Here is a 22,056-nt window from a genome sequence, read left to right as displayed (position 1 = left end):
GGTACGATCAAAAGAAAAATCTTAATTAAAAAAAAATTTCCAACACTTTCCATGGTAGGATAAAAAAATGGGGGCCTTCAAAAATCAAGTTTTTCTTTAATATCTTATGAGCTATCATTTCAATGAATTTACTTTTTCTACTTGAGTAGTTTTACTTCTTCTATTCAGATAATTTCATTTTTCTACTTTAAGTTATTTAATAGTATCTTTTGTACTTGCATCATTGCAACTTTTAATTGGTAGGAACTTGTAAATTTCTGTACATAGCCTTGGTAGATTGGTAGGATCATTTGAACCATGACTGTCCTCCTCTTAGAGTCATTTTTTAAATGTACATCGCATACAGCCTGAGTGTAAAAGGGTCTACTATCCTTTGTTCTTTTGCAAAGAACGCGAAAATCCCTCTCGGAAGAGCAGTTGAATGAGTTTCATCAGAGATGGTTAGCACAGCCAGGTTAACAGAGGAGAGTGACACAAACCCGTCCGTAGCAGGGGAGATGGGTGGCTTCTCCCTGTGTCATGGAGAACACATAAAGGACCTGAACTGAAACCACAGGAGTGGGTCTGGGTGTGAGCGAGCCATAGCACCTTCTCCCCGTGGCTGGAAGGGGACAGTTTGCTCTTTCGGCAAGGTGATTTAGTTTCAGGTTGAACGTTTCCTTTTTCTTTTTATCATGTTCAGTTAGCCACTGTCTGGTGTGTTTTTATCCCAAGAGCTTATGCCTCCCACGTCAGCTGCCTGCCCTTGGCCATGCAGACGTCACGCCGCCCTTCCCCCCAGCTCCTCCCATCACATGTCTACACGGGGCACCTCTTCTGCTCTGTGTGCCCGAGGCTCTCCCGGGCGCCACAGGCAGTGTACATGTGTCATCGTGCCTTTCTAGTCCTCCGAAGACCCCACCAGCCCCAAGCCCACCCGATTTCCCTTGCTTCTCTCTCCTTTCTGCTTTCTCTGCACTCCCTCCTCATTCCTGTTCTGTTTCGCGTAAAGCCCTCCTGCACCCAGTCCTTTTCTTGGATCATAAGATTCAAATCCATTTCATGTTGATCTTGCCATTGATGGTAGGGTGGGATTGGTTTACTAATTTGCAGGAACATAGAGGAAAAAAATTTTTGAAAAGAAATTCTTAGATCAAAAGTTACTGTATCGTATATTAATTGATAGAGTTGTTGTCTCCCTGTCACCTGACAAATACTGATGGGCTGTGGCATGGAGGGCAAAGCATGTTCCGAAGGTCCTGTCTAAGGCGTGCCATGCACAGATCCATCTTTGACTTTTTTTTTTTTTTTTTTTTTTTGGCTTTGGCTTCGGTGGATTTCTGACCTCAGAGTGTCCGGTTACTGATTGAGAGCTTTATTCTTGAAATTGGGAGATCCAGGAATGTACTCCCACCTGGGTTTTACTCTGAAGCTTAAAGGACTTTTGTAGCCATGAGAGAGATTGTATTTTGCCAGGGTGGATCCACTTTCTGGAAAAATTGATCTAAGTGAAGCTTTTTTTTAAATTTTGAGACAAGTCATTCTGTCGATTGTATTATTAATGGAATAAACAGGTTGACCTGGCCATTGTCTAGTCATGGCTACCAGAGCTTTCTAAAGGAGAATCTAAAAGTTTATAGTGTTTTGTGTGGGGGAATAGATGCCTCAGGGCTGAGTGATATACATGAAGTATTGATCATGTGGCTAAACTTAATTTACAGCCCAAGCTTCTAATGTATTAGGGACATAATCTATGTTGTTGAGTTCAGAATTTTTATGTTGTGGTTAATTTTGGATTCAATTCAGTGTTGCTTTTAATGTCACTGTGAACATTTTGAGTGACATGGCAAGGTTGGTCAGTTATTTTCTTTTATAATTTTTTTTATAAAGTTGAGATTTTTTTTTTTTTTAAGATTTTATTTATTTGAGAGAGAGAAAGTGAGCACAAGTGTGTGTGTGGAGTGGGAGGGCAAAGGGAGAGGGAGAAGCAGGCTTCCTGCTGAGCAGGGAGCCCAAAACAGGGCTTGGTCCCTGGACCCTAGGATCATGACCTGAGCCAAAGGTGGACATTTAACTGACTGATCCACCAGGTGGCCCTGAAGTTGATAGATTCTTAAGAATTAACAGGGGCGCTTGGGTGGCTCAGTGGACTAAGCCTCTGCCTTTGGCTCCGGTCAGGATCTCAGTGTCCTGGGATCGAGTCCCACATTGGGCTCTCTGCTCAGTGGGGAGCCTGCTTCCCCCTCTCTGTCTCTGTCTGCCTCTCTGCCTACTCGTGATCTCTCTGTCAAATAAATAAATGAAGTCTTTAAAAAAAAAAATTAAGAGTAATTCTCTTTTCTCTGGGACACAAAATCCTTGGCCAGCAGAATATTTTCAGTTTTACAACAGACATTGGTAGTAGAGGAAAACTTGGTCACTACTGACTGACATACTTGTGGAGAAAACAGAGAAATTTGGGCACGGTAAAGTGAAATGGATTTCTTTGTTACTGACTCGTTGAAAAACAGATTGTGAATCAGCGATGTTCTCAAGGCGGCAACAAGATATAGCTGAAAACACATATTCAAAGTGACTCTTGATTTTAGATGGAAACTGGGGAACATAAAACCTTGGCTGGCAGGGTGCTTGGGGTATAGTAGGTAAATGGTGTTGAAAAACATTGCCCTGGGGAAGGTGTCCTTCAGTTTTGCTCTCCAGTACACAGAGTTTTCATCAACCTCTTGGATGAAGGCACACGCCTAACAAATAGCTGAACGATATTTTTAAGTGACTACCAGCCCACGTGCCAGAATCCGGGCTTCTCATGAAGTGGACAGTGTGTGACACGGAAGCAAGGTAGCGAGATAACGTTTAGTGGGAATGGAGGCCGGACTTCACTGTATAAGGATCACATGCAAAATAGAAACACGTTGGGGGAAAGGGTGGTCAGACTTAATAACAGTTTGGGTGAAACTAATCTTTGGGTTTAGGTCGATTACAGACTCAGCGTTAAGCAGCGGTGTGGTGTATATGTCAGAAACTTCCGTGTGGTCACCGTGGCTTGTGTGGAAGTGCAGCGTGTGGTTTCCCCAAATGGGGGCAGCGCCCAGCACCCACCCCAGCCGGTGTCCCCGGCCTGAGAGATCCCATCCGCTGTATCTTGCTCTTTAATTCATACAGGGTAGCACTCTTCAGAGCCCCCAGACACAAGTGTGAAAATAGATTCATCTACTTGTAACCCATGTGATTTCAAGGAATGTTAGCTTTCTGAAGCTGTTTACTCAGAAAAAATGGGAGTGAAAATACTTGCCTCAAAAAGCAATTTTTGAGAAGATTAAAGCAGATTCTTAATTTGACTACTTTCTACAACATAGCATATTCTTAATAAGTGGTAGCTTTTTAATAATGGGAATAACAGTGAACTCTGACTTGAGCTTTCTCAGCAGAGAGTTGTAGGATGGTGAGGGATCTGGAAACCTCTTGTGAAGAATGATTAGAGGTAGAATGTGTTGAATAAAGAAAACATTTTCACATGTCCCCTTCCAGATTTGGAGGGGACAGGATGGCTAATTCTAGTTATTTGGAAAAGTTGGCATGGAGTGTCTGTCATAACATACATAGTTTGCGTAAGGTATAGGGAGTAAAACTAAGGTAGAAGTTATGGGAGGTCCAAGTTTTAAGTAAACAGAAAACAAATGTTTCGTATTTTTGTATTATTGATGTCAGCCTTGTGAAAAGTGTTCTGCAGGAGGATTCCAGGAGAAACTGTAGGTGCATTTACGGAAGCCATCAGTCCCTTGGATGAGGTCTCAGACTAGACAACTTCCAACGCCCCTTCCTAGTCTAAGATTCATGGAGAGAAAAGACTCAAAAATCTGAACTGAAAAAGCAGAAGTGCCTCCCTGATTCCTGTGCCCAACATGTACAGTGGTAGGTGAATGAAAAACAGAATGCAGGAGCCAGTAACATGTATTTTTTGCATTTAATAAGACATCCAAAAAAAAGGTAATCTCTCTGCTTAAGTGTTTTCCCCCGTGGTCTATTTAATGCCTTCACAGCTTTACCATCAAAATCAACAAGGCTCACCTCTGCCATGCCTTCATCATGAGAATATATAGTCACATGTAAAGGACCCCCTGTGAAGAGAGAGAGAGAGACAGACACACACACACACACCCCTACCTTGGACTAGCTCAGCCCACTTTTCTTTTCTTCTGAAACCACAAGGTAGCATTTCCCCTAGCCCCATGGTGTTGCAGTGGGACAGAGTCAGTCCCACTTCCAGAACCTGGACAAGTGAGTTACAGGATTGGTTGGTTGCTCTCTGAGCACACTGACTGAATGCTTAAGTCTTTGATTCCTGCCTCCTCATGTTTAGATAGAAGCCTTTTCCAATCCGGCTGCATTTTTCATACTTCCCTCCAGCAGTAGGCTTGGATCATTGTGACATTCAGTGTTTTTCCATGTAATTTGCCTCAATAATTTTTTCCAACTCTTAAATATTGATCATCTAAAGTATAAGAAAATTTTATTATGAGTAAAACAGAAGAAAAGATCTTCTTACAATAGAAGACCATCTTTTAAGCGTCTTGATCATAGATGTTTGGCCAATGTTTATATGCCACCCTATTTTCTTGTATGCCCAGCAGAATTACTGACACTGCCATTCCCTTATTTCTCTTGGACCATTAGAGAACACCAGTAACTCCCTGTAGCCAGTTTCCTATCACAGTTGCTGTTTATGTCTCAGACATGAATTATAAAAGAAAAAAATAGAGAAAAATATCCCAGTCCCATGCATTGAAGGAAATCACGCGCACCACTTCTTAGTCACATTGCTTCTGTGTTCTTCAGACTCATTTCAGTCTGACTGATTAGCACACAATGTATTTCCTAATGACCATCCAATTACAAATGTTTTCTCTTGTTTGGGCACCATTCTTATCTAGCCTGATTTGGTTTTAGGAAAATAAGGCAGACATGATCTGAAATTTGAGTCCACATTTCATAATGCAACTTTGTTCCGCTTGTGTAAAATGTGTAATCCGTCTTATAGCATAGTTTGGTTTGTTTTTCCAAACAGCCTGTTTGGGGGCAGGAGTCTAGTGCATCACTAGAAAAGCTATGGCAGGTTTACCTTGCAGGTGTGACTTTCGAGGAACTTGCTGTGTTTCTCCATGCATGCATTTGAAAGTCCACCTCGCTCCATTTAGCCCCTAAATATTGCTGATCCAGTGGTGAGAGGGACTTAGTGTTTATGGGCCCAGTTAAATTCACACAGAACTGATACCTCCGGGCAACATGCCAATGAATCGGCTGCACTGGAGAGAGGTTTCTATCCAGATTGGGGCAAATCAAATGGAGCTACTTTGTTGCAACACTGAAGCCATAAAAGCCGGCGCCCAGGTTTGGCCATGTCGAGGCGTCCTCTGGTTGAATGAGCTCCATGACTATCATTCGATACCATAGAGATGCTTCTAAGGAACCAGAGAGGGTAAGAAAATTTATGGCACCATGTCCTAAATATGCCTTTTTTTTTTTTTTTAACCTTCTAACTATTCGTCAGGAAGGGACTGTTTAAAAAAATTCCAAATGCTCTGTCTTGTCCATGATTCCATTAACTGTCCAATTCATTTTTCTATTTCATATTTCTACTTACTGGGATTTGGCTGGAGAAACAAACGTGGTGTCTGAATTTTCTAATTTGTGTAGGTTATGTGATTAAAATACCTGATAGTTGCTTTGGAAGTCCTTGACTGGGTAGCAAATAGAATTGCCACAATCCAACGAAGTTGATTAGAGCACCTGTTCCTTTTCATGGATTGTAAGAAATAATAATGAATTGGAAAAAGCTAGAAAATGAGGATTTTTTCCAAACCAGTGCAAGTATCATTCACTCCACACTGCCTTAAACCACAGAGTTTTTGAGTCTGTGTAATTGTGTAAATTCCACTTTAACCTCTCAGTAGGTCTCTCTGCTCAACTGAACGCCTTACCACCTCGTGCCATCTGTTGTGTGCTGTCACTGATGGCCTTCAGTCCAGCAGCACCAGCTCTCCTATTTGAAGGCCGATGCCCCTGGGGACTCCTAACGATGGAAGGACTTTAATTAACTCAGTTTCCTTGTGTGATGACTCGAGTGCAGTTATAGGAGCACAAGGACTGTCAACACACACCTTCTCATTTACCTGGCAGAACCAGTACTAAATGGTTCCATGGTGTTCAGATTTGTCCTCATTAAGGCTTGGGTAAGAAAAACGAACACTTTTTACTAAAATTGGTAAAACTTTTCTCCTGGTTTTCATTTTTTAAAAGTAATAAATTCTCGGGGGCGCCTGGATGGCTCAATCATTAAACATCTGCTTTCGGCTCAGGTCATGATCCCAGGGTCCTGGGATCGAGCCCTGCATCGGGCTCCCTGCTCTGCAGCGAGCCGCCTTCTCCCCCTCCAATTCCCCCTGTGTGTGTTCATTCTCTCGCTGTGCCTCTATCAAAAATAATTAAAATCTTTAAAAAAAAAATAAATAAAATTGATAAATTCTCATAGTCATCCTGAGTGTAGACAGGATCTGTCAAACCCTCTAAACCATAGCAAGGTTAAAATGAGGAGTATGAGTGGGAAGAAATCTAAGCGGTCAAACCCTCCAGTAAGTCACTGGTCCCAGGTGGGGGTTTGGAAGCTGAGTGAATTTGGGAACCTAAGCGTCTGTGTGCATTGAGGGATGGATGCTGTATCACAGATAAAAATCACTGAGGAATTCTTTTGGCTTTTACTGCCCATTGTCATGTGGCATTAAGGCATGACAGGAGATGGTTTTGCACGTCCATAGTCTAACCTTGTGTGGCTGAAGTGCTAGCTTCGCTTTTTGACATTACCACTCCTCTCTTCACGTTCCCAGTGTTTTCCGACCCCCTCGTGTTGCTGATTTGATGAAATGGGCTTGGCTCCTCTGCGTGCGGGCAGGTGGGAGTCACCAGCAAAACAAGCCGTTCACCTGCCTTGGTGAGCAGTCTTGTGTGTCTCGTAGCCGCTTACCACACAGTGGTTGATTTCGACAAAGATGTCTCTTCCCTGTTTGTATAGTGAAGGAAACAGTCTTTCAGGTTGGAAAATAATCCTGGTTTCTACTTCTCAACAGCCCATGATTAGAATTTCAGATTATAGTTCATGTATTTGTATCTGGTTTGCTTGCTTTAAATGTCACCTCCTTCAGAGTCTTCCCACAGCTTTATCTCTGAGAGTTGTCACATGTGCTCTGTACAGAATCTTTTAAATTCCTTTCCTCTGTTCGTTGCCTCACGGCCACAGACCCTTATGCAATGATGGGTCAACCACTTACACCTTTCTCTGAGCTCAGGAGAAGGTTTGGTCTCTCAGAAAGAGACTTCTGCTTCTCCAGAAATAATTCCCCGTAGCACACTAAGTTTAGGCTTAATTTGATGTGTAGGGCAAGACCGTGTAAAAGAAAGAATATTTGTTACTTCAAGTGGCATTCTTGGGTGTGACAGACCGACAGCCATCCCACGTAGCATCCATTCTGCTTCTGCATGCTGAGTGTGGCTCATGCCCCCTGTAACTCTGTCCTGGCCCCGAAGGCCAAGAAAGTGCTTCCCTATGTTAGACCAAGACATGGCTCATTTCTCTCAGGAAGAGTCTCCCAACATGGCGGACCGTCAGTCCCTCGTGTGGTGACCACAACCTCGCATTCACACAGGTTGAAGTGGCCTAGCTGTTCCGAGGGTCTTCCTAGCCATGGACCTATATTACAATCTCAACACATTGCTTAGACACCGCATTAAAATCCTTGTATTTTCCAAAATACATTGATCAGTATGTACAGAGTAGGTAGGCACTGAAGTATTTTTTTAAACAGGAAAGTGAGTCATTTGAGTTTTAATTATTATTTGCCTTAATGCAAATGCTTTTTTCTGTTTGTTTATAACCATTTCAATCTGTAAAACTAACACCATACTATGTACAGAACCTCTCAGGAAGCTCTATTAATTTTGCAGAGGTTTCCATATGAAGTATTTCTTGAGGGCCTATTATGTTCCAGGCACTGGAAACCAAATGATTCAGACTTGAAGCTTAACAGGGGATTGTCTTACTCATAGTGTCACACAATCTTAAATTTGAAAGGGACTTTGGAAATAACTTTGTCTTCTACCTCATTTCACTGATGAGGAAATAGGCCCAGAGCAGTTCTTGGTGTGCCCAAGGACCCCCAGCCTGGACCAGGTAGAGAAGGCCAAGAACCCAGATCTCCTGCCCTCTGCTCCAGAGGTCTCTTTACTGGGGCTTCAAAAACATTCCAAGTCTATAGCTGCAGAAGGAACAAACCAAAACATAGCATTTATCCCCAGCTTGGGCTTTTGAAATAGTGGGATGGAAAAAGATCTGCTTTTCAAATTATTTAATAATATATCAGATTCTTAAATATCTCTCTGCAATTCTGTAAGCTTCTGACCTCAAAATCGATTTTTATTAATTTTGTAGGTAATGTATGTGGTTTTGGTGTAAGTAAGGAAATAAGACCACCAAAGTGTCTCCTCTGTTCACTTTGTTGTCTCCTTTCTTTCTGTCTCTCCTTCCCTTCCCTCTGGTGGAGGCTGGAAGGCTTTGAAACCTCCTTGAAGCACATCTGTAATAGACACTCTTAATAAGTGTCTCCTTTTAATAAACTGGCAGCTTGGCTTTAGGCCTGGAGTGGATTAATTAATTAGGCCTCCCTTGGAACAAAAGGGCTCTGAGGTTATGAGCAGATCCTATCCGAGAGAGACTGGTCAAGTCTATGGAAAGAATGTCATTCTTTCAAAACTTCTTAAACCTCATTTCTGGAAATGATCGCCAAGCCTTTGCTTCTGGTTATACTGTCATGAGATAAGATACTGTGTGAAGAGTAGGACTTAGAAACAACATTGTTTCATTTTGAAGAAAGAGGAAAAGAGTTGGAGATATAGTACAGAGCTCCTCAAATTGGTATATGGAACAAAGTTCAGGCTTGGCTCAGCTCTTTGCTTAATATAGAATAATTTGGGGCAAGTTCTACAGTTACCACAGCCCAGCTCAAAGTGAAAAGGCCAGTTGAAACTGAAGACCCTAGCCGTCCCTTCTGAAAAGAAGCAGTTTTCATTCTACTGGGATTTTTGTTTCACTTTTCCTGATCAATTGCCAGTTCATTTTATAATTACAGCATTTCCCCCATGAAAGACAGGTTATAATTTTCAAGATTATAGCTCATCTCCCCTTAGTTAGCATTTAAATTGATGCCTTTCTTTTCATGGAAATAGTCTTGGCCCTAAAGGAAGTTTAGGAGGGAGACTACTGGTATCAGCCACAAGATTAGAAAATCTTTTCACAGATGAGTAATAACCTGGGACCATTTCTACGTGGTGTGGTAGTCTTTTGAATTTGATACCACTTTCTTGGATTACCTTCACTTTCAGAGGCAGGTGTCTTTTGACTTGTCTCCTAGGTCAGAGGCCCAAGAACAGCACCTGGGTCCTCTTTTTGAATCCAGAGTTGAAGTCTAGTAGAATCCTAGGTTCTGAGCAGGAGGAGAACATGAACTTGAGTTCAGTGCCTCAGAATGTGAGTGTGTGCACATGCATGTGTGCCCATCCACATTTCCAACAAAATACAGAAGTAGGTTCAGGAAAGACCAGTGTACAGTATGAGAATGAAGGTCCTATTGTAGGCACAAGGTAAAATATTTACAACAAGCTAGTTTTCACATGACTCCGGGTGTCTACACACTGGCTGATCCAGTCAGAAAATGGAGCACATGGTCAGGCTCTCCTTGGTTTCAGGGTTTGGCTGGTACATGTGTGTTACAGCCCAGTGTCGTATAAAGGGAAGTGAGTATGGTGACATGTTACTTTGGAGAATATTTTCAACTCAAAAGGGAAAATCTCACAGTAGTATTTCATCTCAGTCATATTTGCTGTTTGGATATGGCAATTAAATAATTCAGTAGAAGATGGGAAAAATAATGAGATAGAGAGGGGACAAAGCGCTGCTAAGATGTTTCATAGTGATATTGAATACATGCCTTATTTTTTGTTGTTGTTGTTAGTGACGTACTCTGTGGCCAATCTTTATTGCAGCCACAATTAATAAAATACAGCAGCCAATCTGGGCACTTATTTCAAGGCTAATAGTGCATTTAGCTTTGAATGTAAGCCCCCTTTGGGGCTACCAATACGCAAAAAACAAATTGTCATTCTTGCCAAGGTTTTATATTTTTCTCACATTTATTCATTCTCTCAAGTTTTCTGTATCAGACAGACATGCTCAGAGTGTCTAGGACAAGTCACACCAAAAAATAGCCCTTTAAAAATTCATGTGAATGGAAGAATTAGGTTCAGCTTTGACAAATTTCAGCTTGCTTAAATAGCCAGAGACTTTTGCTGAGGAAGCTACCGTGTCCATGTTTATGCTGTGCTTCTCAAAACTCGAGGGTTCATTAAAGATAGAATGGTAGAAATGTTGAACTGTAATTTTTCTTTGAATCCGTTCACTGAGTAGTGGAACCAACAGATCAGTGAAAAGGATCACTTTCATGCAGTTTTTTTTTTTAATTTAAAGATTTTATGTATGTATTTGAGAGAGAGAAAGAGAGCATGAGAGGGGGAAGGTGGTCAGAGGGAGAAGCAGACCCCCTGCTGAGCAGGGAGTCCGATGCGGGATTTGATCCTGGGCATGACCTGAACTGAAGACAGTGGCTCAACCAACTGAGCCACCCTGACTCCCCATGCAGGCTTTTAGAAGTTTGTTGGTGAAACGCATAATGTGTAGATGGCCTATGTATTGAACATATGAGTATCTAGGGAAGTATCAGATCACTTACTCTGTATCAAATCAATTACTATGGAAGTAATCACATCAGACTGCAGAATTGTGGTACCATAGACTACATTTTCACAATTGACTCTCCAAAGAATGGAATATGGAGCCTAAGAGTAGCAAACTTGGGGAAGCACCATATCATAGCAGCTAGCAATAGACTGTGCCATCTTGGCTTTGCCATTTGTTTGTAAGTCACTCATCCCCTGAAGTCCTCCATTTTCTGCAAACCAGAACTCTCAGGGTGGTCAAGAGTGATAACGAATGAATGTGGACTGCTCGTAGGTTTCACAAACCCTCTTGGGACTATAGTAGCCAGCAGTTTCAGAAGCTTCCCTAGCTTTATGGAACTTCCACCCACCCCCCAGTCATAAAGTATATCCTTCTAGGCCTTGTTTATAAGAATATAAACAAAAATATTCTGTAGAGTAGTAGTTACTTTAATATAAAAATGGGATCCTAGCTTCCATACTGTTTAGAGATTTGCTTTTGTCCTTCAGGTGAATGGATAAACACACTGTGTTGTAATCCAGACAATGGAATATTACTCAGTGCTATGGAAACAAGCTATCATGCCAGGAAAAGATATGGAGGAACCTTAAATGCATTTTGCTAAAGGAAAGGAGCCACTCAAAAGATGATGAGATTCTGGAAAAGGCAAAATTATAAGAAAGTAAAAGATTAGTGTTTGCCCGAGGATGGGGTGGGGTGCTGGGCACATAGAGGGATGAACTGGCAGAGCATAGAGGACAGAGTATTTCTCGTGATACGTCACCATACATTTGTCCAGACCCACAGGAGGTACAACACCAAGAGTGAACCCCAGTGTAAGGTGTAGACGGGGTGATGATAATGAATCAGTGCAGGCTCATCAACTGAAAGAAACAAGCCATTCATAGGGGGGATCTTACTAGTGGGGGAGGCTGTGCCTGTGTAGGGCAGGGAGTATGTGGGAAATCATTGTACCTACCTCTCAATTTTGTTGTGAATCTAAAACCACTCTAAAAAAAAGTCAGTCTTAAAGAACAACAAGAACAACTAAACCAGTGTCCTAGAAGCTTGTGAGGCTTGAGAAATGACCTGGAAAACAGGAAATTTGCTTTTTCTTCCACTGCCTGACTTGAACCTGCTGAGAACAGACAGAAGACACAGCTAAGGTGCTATTCCTGTGGTGTCAGAAATCAGTAGGTGTTTAACAAGCCTGAATATGTTCTGAAAATAATTATACACACTCCATTTCGGGCTTTTCATGATAGTCTCTTATCCTGAACTGACTCACGTTTTATGGCGAGCAAGTAGAGTAGTGTTCCTTGGCTTTGGTAATGACCTCCCTCAAATCAGGCAGGAAAGTCTATTATGGAAGGGGCCTGACAACATCACCCTTTTCTTCCTTCATCTCTAGTCCCTGTGCAAGTTGGCGCAGAGCATTCTTTCTAGTTCAAAGAAACGTCGTCTCACTGTATTTTCTGATTTCTTACCTAGTGACACTGAGCGATGTATTTCAAGAGGCTTTTTCACTGTTCAGTTTTATTTTAAGTGTCTTTAAAAATTCAGGTCATCATGGCATTGTGTGGCTCAGTCGGTTAAGCATCTACCTTTGGCTCAGGTCATGATGTCAAGGTCCTGGGATTGAGCCCCACGTCAGGCTCCCTGCGCAGCAGAGAGTCTGCTTCTCCCTCTCCCTCTGCCTGCCATTCTACTTGAGCTCTTTATCTGACTGTCAAATAAATAAAGTCTTTGGGGGGAAAAAATTCAGGTACTCCTTTCTTTGCCCTTCTGGAGCAAGTATAAGATATGAGAGGGTTTTTTGTTTGTTTATTTGCTTCTTATTTTGTATTAGGAATTCTGTGCTATGCTGAGTCTTAATTAAATAGTTAAGGATGCCATAGAAGAAGCCAGGAAGAAGGAAAGAGATGGGAGCTTACCCAGCTCACTTCCTTTTCATGTTGGGACAGATCCTTTATTACATGGAGAACTTCTCTCTTGCTTGAAGAAATTGGGAGTGGCTGTTTGAGGTATTCTCCTGGGCTCTTCTTTCTCTTTCAGGATCTAGGTTTTGAAACAGGGCTAATGATAAAAAGCAAACCTACAAACCTTGAGCTAGTTTTAAATGCCTCCTTAGAAGTTAAATCGTTCTTAGTGCTGGTTCATATTAAAAATGGTAAGCATGTGTGTCATGATTTGGCAGGTAGATACTAATTATTAGAGAACGTTGGTGGACCGTCCCTTCAGTGGTATTGTAAGGCAGCTGAAAGACCACCAGCATTCATGGGTTTTATCTTATTTAATTTTGAATTTCCAGAGTAATTCTAACTATGCTCAGGATAGTTACATAATTCTGGTTAGAACCGGAGCAGGTAAGGAAATGAGAAGAACGAGCATTGACTGTAGTTGGAACATCAAGGGCACAGGAGACAGATGAGCTGGAAAGGAAGGTCAAAGACTCATGAGGTTGGATGGGTTCGATGTGCTACCCGGGTTGGGTATTGTTTAGATGTTTTGATTTTCTCTTGCTGAGTCACAAATTACTATAAACTTAACAATTTACAACAACACATATTTATCACCCTGCATTTTTTGGCTGGTTCTCCACTCTAGGTCTCATAAAGCAGAAACCACGTTATTCACTGATAACATCTACATGTGGAGGCTGAGCAAAGATATAGACACCTTCATGCTCCTTCAAGCTCTCGGCAAAATTCTTTTTCTCCTGGTTGTAGGCCTGGGGTCCCCACTGTCTCACTGGCTGTCAGCCGGGGACCACTCTTGGCTGCAGAGTCTGCTCTCGTGTCCTTGCAGTGATGCCTCCTTATCTCAGCAACAGAGAACCCCCCTGGCTTTGAATCCCATATCTTCACATCTGTCTGCCTCCCCTTTCTGTTACCAGCCTGAGAAAACTCTGCCTTTAGGGGCTCACACAGTTTGGTCAGGCCCACCCAGATCATGTCCCTATCTGAAGGTCAGCTGTGTCACATAGCATAACCTAATCACGGGAACGAGATCTACTCTATTCACAGTCCCAGGGATGGTGTAATGTGTATACACCTGAGAGACAGGGAATCTTGGGCCATTTTAGAATTCTGCCTCTCACAAGAGGTGATAGGGTTTCTGGGGCTTTCAATAGGGGAGCTATTTGGCCATTTCTGTTTTTAAAAGCTACTTCTGTGAAATAGTAATTGAAGAGGAAGAGACTTGAAACATGGGCACTGGTTGGCTTTTGCAGCAAACCCGGCAAGAGATGCTAAGGCAGTGGCAGTGGGTTACAGGGGAGGGGATGGATTTTAAAAAACTATCCTGAAAATGAGCAGAGTTGGTTAATTGGTGTGGGTTGGGGATATGCATAGTGGTAAGAGACTATAACTTATAATGACTTCCAAATTTCTGGATTGAGTGACTATATAGGCAGACGTGGAATCCTGGAAGAAAAGTGTATAGGGAAAGATAATGAATTTAATTCAGAACTATTGTATTTAAAGTGCCTGGAATGAAAGTAGCAGTCTGCTATTGCAATTGGACATGTCATTCAGCGTTTGGAAGAGAAGGCAGACGAGTAGGCTTTGTGAGAGCCATTGCCTTTTATACTAATTCAGATACGGGAATGAATGAGATTGTGTGGATAGTCAGTGAAAGAGTAAGAGGAGCATCAATAGCAGAGTCCTGGGGAAGACTGGGGAACATTTAAAGTTGGGAATGGGGAGAGCAGTCTGTTTAGGAAAGCATGTCTTTTTTTTTTTTTTTTAAGATTTTTTTATTGATTTTACAGACAGAGATCACAAGTAGGCAGAGAGGCAGGCAGAAAGAGAGAGAGGAGGTAGGGAAGCAGGCTCCCTGCTGAGCAGAAAGCCTGATGTGGGGCTCGATCCCAGGACCCTAAGATCATGATCTGAGCCGAAGGCAGAGGCTTTAACCCACTGAGCCACCCACACACCCCATAGGAAAGCATTTCTGATATTATTTTCTAAATGCCACTAAGTCATCGGTTGCCATATTGAATATAGAAAACGGGAAGCTGGAGACCATCTAAGGTACCACCCCTTAAGAGAAAATTCAGATTGTCATTTGTTGTGATTGATTCTTATGCCTCCCTGCCGTTTGTTGTCAGTTTCTCTTTCAGTTCTTTACTTTGGCTTTTGGCTGCCTTTTATACTGTAGACCTTCCGTTAACACAAAGTGCTAAGAACCCTAACTCCACATTTCTTCTAAGGAATGACTGAGCCCTGACTTCTGTGAACAACTTAATAGCTATTAGGAGACATTTTCCCCTGGTGTACTGAATAGTTGTGGTTTTTGAGGGACTATAATTATACTATAAACTGTGAAGCAGTGGTGTCATTCAGAAAGCTCTCTTAAAATTTGTGTCTCTCAAACCCTTATGCAGAGCCTCCAAGAGTTTTCTAGTTTGGGACTATGGGGATGCCCTGCTCCGACCCGACCCCGGGTCCAGGGAAGAAGGGCATCTAGTGCTGAACTTGGGGTTCACTTCTCTCTCTTTACAGCAGAGAAGCAAAGGATGCTTTTCTGAAGCTTTTTATTTGTTTTTCTAGAAGAGGTCATGGATTCCAAGTTGTGGGAGCTTTTTGTTGGAACACATAGCATTTCCATCAAAAGAGTTTGCTTCCTATAGCTTGTTGGTATGATTTCCCTTATGCAATGACTATTATGAGTATTTTATTTCTAGATAAATGAAATGTAGGTCTTTCTCTTGCTTCTCCTGCCAAGGCTGCTCTGTTTTGTTAGTGTTGCCTGGTGACTGTTTCCTGAAATCTTGGTCCAGGATATCTCTACAAATGGCACATTAAAATGGCCAGATTAGATATTAATTCATGAAATGCTTTGATCAGCAGAGATTTCTTCTTTTCAACAAATAAGACATCCTTGCTGTGTGGGAATGTATTTTTTTTTTCTCCTTGTAACAGACAGCTGTGTTTAACTGGTATGTACATTTAGAGTCATTTTCTAAGAAGAGTGAAAGAAAATCCTCTCTCTCAGTCCTGTTGCCACTTAGGAATGCTCCTCATTTTCCCTGCTGCTGCTTCTAGAAATGAGTGATGGTGTACAGATGTGCAGCCAACACAAGGAATTGCTTCTTATTATGGTGTTTGGAAAACTGGAAAGAATAAAGGGACTTGTTATTTCTTATGGAATGCCATGGTGACAGCAAATAAAGTCACCAAAGAGCCACCACATTCTTCAGGGAAATGCCATTGGACTGAGTGTGTCAAGCTTATGAATGGTTTTAAACGATCACCCCAAGCAGAATGCTTCAGTTAATGTGTCCACTGATTCCTTTACGGGGGGAAAAAAAAAACCTATCCAGACTGTCATGATCTGCAGACCTTTTTTAATAGGACAATGGTGTAGAATTCATTATAAGGAGAAAAATACCCACCAAAATTGGAAATGTAATTTTTCTTTCCCCAAAATACATTTTACTTGGGGCTTCTATTATTTATCCCCTGCCATGTTCTAACAAGGACTTAAGGTGTTTTGTGTAAGTGCACAGAATGTAACAAGAAGAAAATAAATTCACAGAAAGCAGCACCAAGAGAAAACGGAAGAAGCCAGGAAGGAGGTTAGTCCAGAAACATGTGTTCTGAGCTCTCTAACAGGCCCTGGGGAGGAAACCTGGACACTCAGTGTCTGTATGATAGAAACACCCCCGTTTCAAAAGTTTCCAAAGAAGCGTGTTTTTTTTTTTTTTTTTTCCTGAGTCCAGTTTTTCGAGAGAAACACTCTCCGGCAGCTCTCTGCGGACTTTTTCCAGGAGTAGATGATAAAGTCAGAATGATTGTTACTTTCTTGATCTCACCTTCAGTAAGCACTAAGTAATGGTTGGTCGATTTGAGATGATGCTTCTCACTAATTATTCTTAGATTCGGTGCGTTTTATGTTGTCAGTTTATTGCAGAGCTGTATTTTTAGTAGCAGGCCTTGGGATGAGAGTGACATCGCTCAAGAGAGGTGAGAGCTTCATAAACATGTTCGCAAAGAGGGTATCACCCACCTTCTGCAAGGACGTGGGCTGTGGAAGTACCTGAGGTGAAGGAAATACTTGAGGTTAAATTGGCTCTGGGCCATCATAGAGTCAAAAAGATGCTCCAGGGCCCCAACACTACTTTATAGAGCATGACTTCAACGATTTCAGCTCAGAAAAACCTTGAGAGCATCAGGAATTTCTAATGCACGCTTCAGGACAACCTCAAAGCCGATTGTGTGCCCAGCTACATAAATACTCATCATCTCCTTTATTTTGAGTATTAGCTTTGAGCCTGTTAAATATTGCAGTTGCCACAAAAATACAGACTTCACTTCTAGAACAGTTTTTGAGATGGCAAGACCGACTACACACTGAAGAGCAAACTCTCCAGTCAGCAGCTGACGTTTTGTTTATCTGTCTCCTCTCCTATCGTTAGATGAGGGAGAAGAGACTAACCTTCCTACATTTCCAAGAAGTTAAAATAAAAGTTTAAAAAGAGAATCCAGAACACACCCCTGCAAGGTGCCTGGATTGCTGTCCACATTCGTCGCGAGACCATGCCTCCTATGCACGTGCTGTGAAGACACAGGTTTATTGAGAGCAGGAAGGTCAGGCTGATCTAATTAGTGGAGTCAGGGAGGTCCCTAGAAACCACGATCCAGCCTTAATGTTTTTCTGTTTCAGAGCAAGGGGTAAATATCAAATGAAGGGAATGGACTGGAACCACAGCACCTTGAGGAAACCTTGAGAAATGTATTAGCAAGTTAACCTGCAACATTTGTAGGGGATTCTAAAAATTAATAGGTTTGCCATTTGTGGGGATAAAGCACTGTCTTCATGCAAAAATAGGGAAAAAAAACCTAAGACTCTAGATCTGGCCAGAGTAGATAATACCCACGTGGTCGAAAAATATAAATAAATTGGTCATGAACAAATTTCAAAAATGAGAGCAGTTTTTGAAGAATTTTGAAATAAGAAATCAACCCCAGATGCTTTTATTTCACTTGATTTTCTTTGCTATTGAGAAACATTAATTCTGCTTCGTGCCAGCTGCCGTAATATGTGCGGGGAATCCAGTCATGAGGTCAAGCTGCTTCCCTGAGGCTAACATTGACACGACTCAAATCATAGAGAAACGAGTGGACAGCTGTCACCCTGACCCAGGCGGAGCAAGAGCTGTGTGGCATTTGAGCAAGTCCTGGAGGTCAGGGATGGAGTCCTGGAGAAGGGCTGCTTGAGAAGAAAACTAAAAGACTGGCGTGTAGAACATTCCAAGGCACAATGATGACTTGTGCAGACCTAGTTGGGCAAGAGGAAGCCTGAGAGGAGGAGGAGCTGAGGGAAGGCTGTATGAAGGAGGTGGGGGGGGGGGGTATGCTTTGTGGTGGGGAAGCGGAAGAGGCAGACAGGGCATTCCATGCTGTGGTGGGGTCCTACCAACTTCACACCTGGGCTGGCTGTGTCCCAGACCATCTCTCCCTCCTGAATCTGAGAGTCAAATGCTGGTCTTCCCCACATAAACTCATCCTCCCTGAGATTTTGAATGTAAAAACAGAAGTTAAAATAAATGTGATAACATCTCCGGGGTGAGCTCTTTGGAATTTGACTTCACATCCTACAATGCATCGTGGGTCACATGCATTTTGCTGCCCATCTCTCCTTGTTATGCCCAGGGAGGGTAGGTGGGCTGGCTTAGAGCACCGACAGTAAAAGAAGGGGCAACAGGGGCAACAGCATTGAGTGAGCCCCTGGGAACACCTCAAAGTCTCTCGGGCCCAGACCTCCCAGTTCAACCCCTAGTGCAGGTAAGCGCCAGAAAAGATACCTACTTTCTCGTGAGTTCAAGAAAAAGCAGAACAAGCTTGTAGTATTTTACTCGTTGCTTGAGTACGTTTTTCATTTTCCCATGAAAAGAAAAAAGTTAGAGGTGCTTGTTAGAGCAAAATCCTGTGCATACCTACTCTAAAAGCAATTTTTCTTGATTCGATTTGCTGGATCATTTCAGGTTTTTTGTGATTCTTATTTACTACCATTTGCTAATACCCTTTCTTTTTTAAACCCCAAAACTTAAATAATCTTCTTTTCAATGAACAGCAGTGACGAGCATTCTTTGGAGGTTAAACGAGCACTTAGAACTGCTGCAGTGAGAGCGACCTCCTGCCCCTCTAGCTTTTCCTAACTCTGCAGACGTGAGACAGGCCCTGTCTGGTCTGGTTCTAGAATTAGGACCAGGTCTCCCTTCTTAGCTGGGCTGAGCAGGCTTCTCCCCAACCCCATGCACAGGAGTGCCCACTGACATGCAAAGAGGATTAGTGCTGGCTTTTCCGGATTGTGAGCTCAGGCAGTATTAAATCAGGGTGTCCCCGTAGAGTGTCAGAAAACAGTACCGACCTTTGACCCGTAGAGCCAGCTGTACCCTGGAGTGCTGCATACGAGATACTACATGTGTCAGAAATAGTTGAAGGAAATGTATATAAAATCAAGATACTTAAAAAAAAAATCAAGATACTTAATGATTGAAAAAATGCGCCCCCCAACCCTACGGCCACCTACTGGCTTTTAAGTACTAATCCGAATTACATGCTCACATGAAGACAAGATTGCTCCAAGTATCACTTGAAGCGAAATCATCTGTTTTTTTCCAGCGGTATGTTCGTAGTTCGTTATAAGTCTTTCACACATTCTAAGAGCATTTTAATATATAAACTAATATTTAACTGGTAAAATGATGTGATTATATTTTAAAAGTATGTGAGTAGCCTATATAACAAGGCTGATATCCTTCCTCCTCCTGCTTCCAGCCTTGCCCTCTGAACAGGCTAAAACAGTGGACAGGACAGAGGTTCTCTCACTGCCTATTAGTTGAAAGCAATGACAGTATTATTCTTACATTGTTTTGATCATTGATGCCTTCTGACTTTGACAAGTTAGTGACTGTGCCACACATGTATACTCATTACATTGATATTATTAAAACTCGTGTTTTCATTGTCAACATTTACATTTCCAAGGGCTTTTTATTTGACCGCATGAATTATAAATCATGATACGGGTTTCTGTTTGATTTCCCCCGCCCACCCCCACCACCCCCGCCCCCCACCAAAAAAGAATGGTCTTGGCAAAGAGATGAAGGCCTTCCTCTCCCTCTCGCAGGAAGGAATTCTCAGAGTTCCACACCATTCAGAATTAGACCCTATGGTTATTTTACATGATTCAGATTTGTTTCTCTTTCAGACATTCCTCTTTCTTAGGCCTCTTTTGCTGCATTCATTTTTCACACTTTGGCTTAGTGACCTGAATCCTTACCCAATTAACAGCAGGAAATGTTGTCTGATCGTTCACCGCCAACATCTCACATGGGTGATGTGAAACTCTTTGTAAAAATACCAAGCCCGATGTCTTTGCCGGCCAAGGAGACGCATGCTTCTCTGGAAAGCTATTATCTACCACAGTGCATGTCTCTGAGCACAAAAGTCAGATTTCAAATAGAGGCTGAAATTGCTTTCACAAATGAAGGCAGAAACAGATTGTGGCTGAGTTGAAAAAGTCCTCTTTTTAAAAAAGTGGAGAGGCTTCTCGTTCAGGAAGGGACTCCTGTCACCAGTGTATCTGTGTACTGAATCTCAGTCAAAACATAGGACAGTTCTGTTGCATTGGAAAAATTCATTCTGGTCTTGCCAGGACTGTATGCCATATGTAGGATTATATATATATAACTACCTTGTGTTTCGGCCTAGCATCTACCAAAATATGCCTGTATACCCAATATATATTAAACATTTTGTGTGCGTGTGTGCATATGTAAATGGTGATTGAATGTATACCCAGTTTATGAATAGATACTATTTTTCAACAATTCCTCAGTTTTACCTAGATGGTGAGATTTGTTTTTCACAAGAGAAGCGGGATGATTTCACTGCAGAAAGAATATGCTTCCAACAGCATGTCAGTCTCTACACCGGATCTCAGCATGAGAAACCCCAAGTGTACTGGGCTCCCTATCCCTTCAAAGGGCCTGGTCATGGTCACCAGCATTTACTGGCTATTGCTTTTCATGAGCTGGGTGATATGCTTTCCTGTGTTCTAGCTGAAGTATCGGTATTCTTATTTTTGTGATGAAAACAGTGAAGCTCAGAAAGTTAACTTGTCTAACCTTCGAGAGCCAACCTCTGCAGAACCAGGGGTCCAGTCACAGGGCTGACTTGTGTTCCTCACTCAGAACAGAACGGTGAGAAAAGAAACTTGAATAGGTTAGGGACGCCCATGTTAAAGATGTTTCAATACTGCCCGATGAATTCTAATCTCTGGTCAACTGAGACAAGGAAGGAAATCACTAATTTATTTAAAAACTTCCAAGACCACGAAAGAGTTTCAATATTCCTCTTTTTTTTTTTTTTTTAAATATTTTACTTACTCATTTGACAGAGATCACAAGTAGGCAGAGAAGTGGGCAGAGAGAGAGGAGGAAGCAGGCTCCCTGCTGAGCAGGGAGCCCAATGTGGGGTTTGGTCCCAGGATCCTGGGATCATGACCTGAGCCGAAGGCAGAGGCTTTAACCCACTGAGCCATCCAGGTGCCCCTCAGTATTCCTCTTTTAACAGGACATGGCAGGTCATCGTTGCTAACTTAACTGAGTGCGAATGTGGCAGAAAAATGACTGATGATGGGGTAGTTGTGATACAGTCATTGAGAAACGTTGGTTTGAATGAGATGACCCTCATGGCTTGCTGAGAAAACCTAATTGCTCATGGATTTAAAGAAAGGTTGGAAACATACGCAGCATCTGGACCGAAGAAATTTTGTGTCTGCCTCTCATGTCCGCTCTCTCTGAGGACACTGCCTGGATCACATGTGGGATCAGTACAAAGGCTGAAAGATCCCATTAAATCCTGCCCCTGTAGGAATAGATTCGGGCAGTGGCAGTGTGGATAATACTGAACTAATTACCAAACTGGGCACTGAATGTCCATGTAAGCCAGAAGCCTAAAAAGGAAGTAGACACATGAGGCAGTTGCTGCCATAGCTTTCTACTTAGACCTTCCCAGCCACACAGATCTCTGGAAAGGGTTTATGGACTGTTGTCACTGACCACACAGGAATCTTTTATTCCTGCATTGACTACAGCCACTTGGTATTTTCCAGGTGTGGATTAAAAAAAAAAAAAAAATCCATTCTCCACTTAAACTTCAGGGCAGACAGCATTGGAGTGTTTTTCTATCAAGAATCCAAAAGAGAAAAAGGAAAACCCTGGAAAAGCTGACTTACATAGCGTC

The 22,056-nt window shown here is 42.2% G+C and overlaps 1 protein-coding gene across 25 annotated transcripts in view; it reads left to right on the top strand.

Annotated features, from left to right (window-relative positions):
- The window catches only part of EPB41L3 (erythrocyte membrane protein band 4.1 like 3), a 178,152-nt gene that overhangs the window by 93,250 nt on the left and 62,846 nt on the right, over positions 1–22,056 (top strand). The gene's annotated exons all lie outside the window — the stretch shown is intronic.

Source organism: Mustela lutreola, chromosome 11 (genome assembly GCF_030435805.1).
Source record: "Mustela lutreola isolate mMusLut2 chromosome 11, mMusLut2.pri, whole genome shotgun sequence".
In the NCBI taxonomy this organism is placed as follows: Eukaryota; Metazoa; Chordata; class Mammalia; order Carnivora; family Mustelidae; genus Mustela; species Mustela lutreola.
The sequence above is the reverse complement of the archived record's forward strand: the minus strand, read 5'-3'. Positions and strand labels throughout refer to the sequence as shown.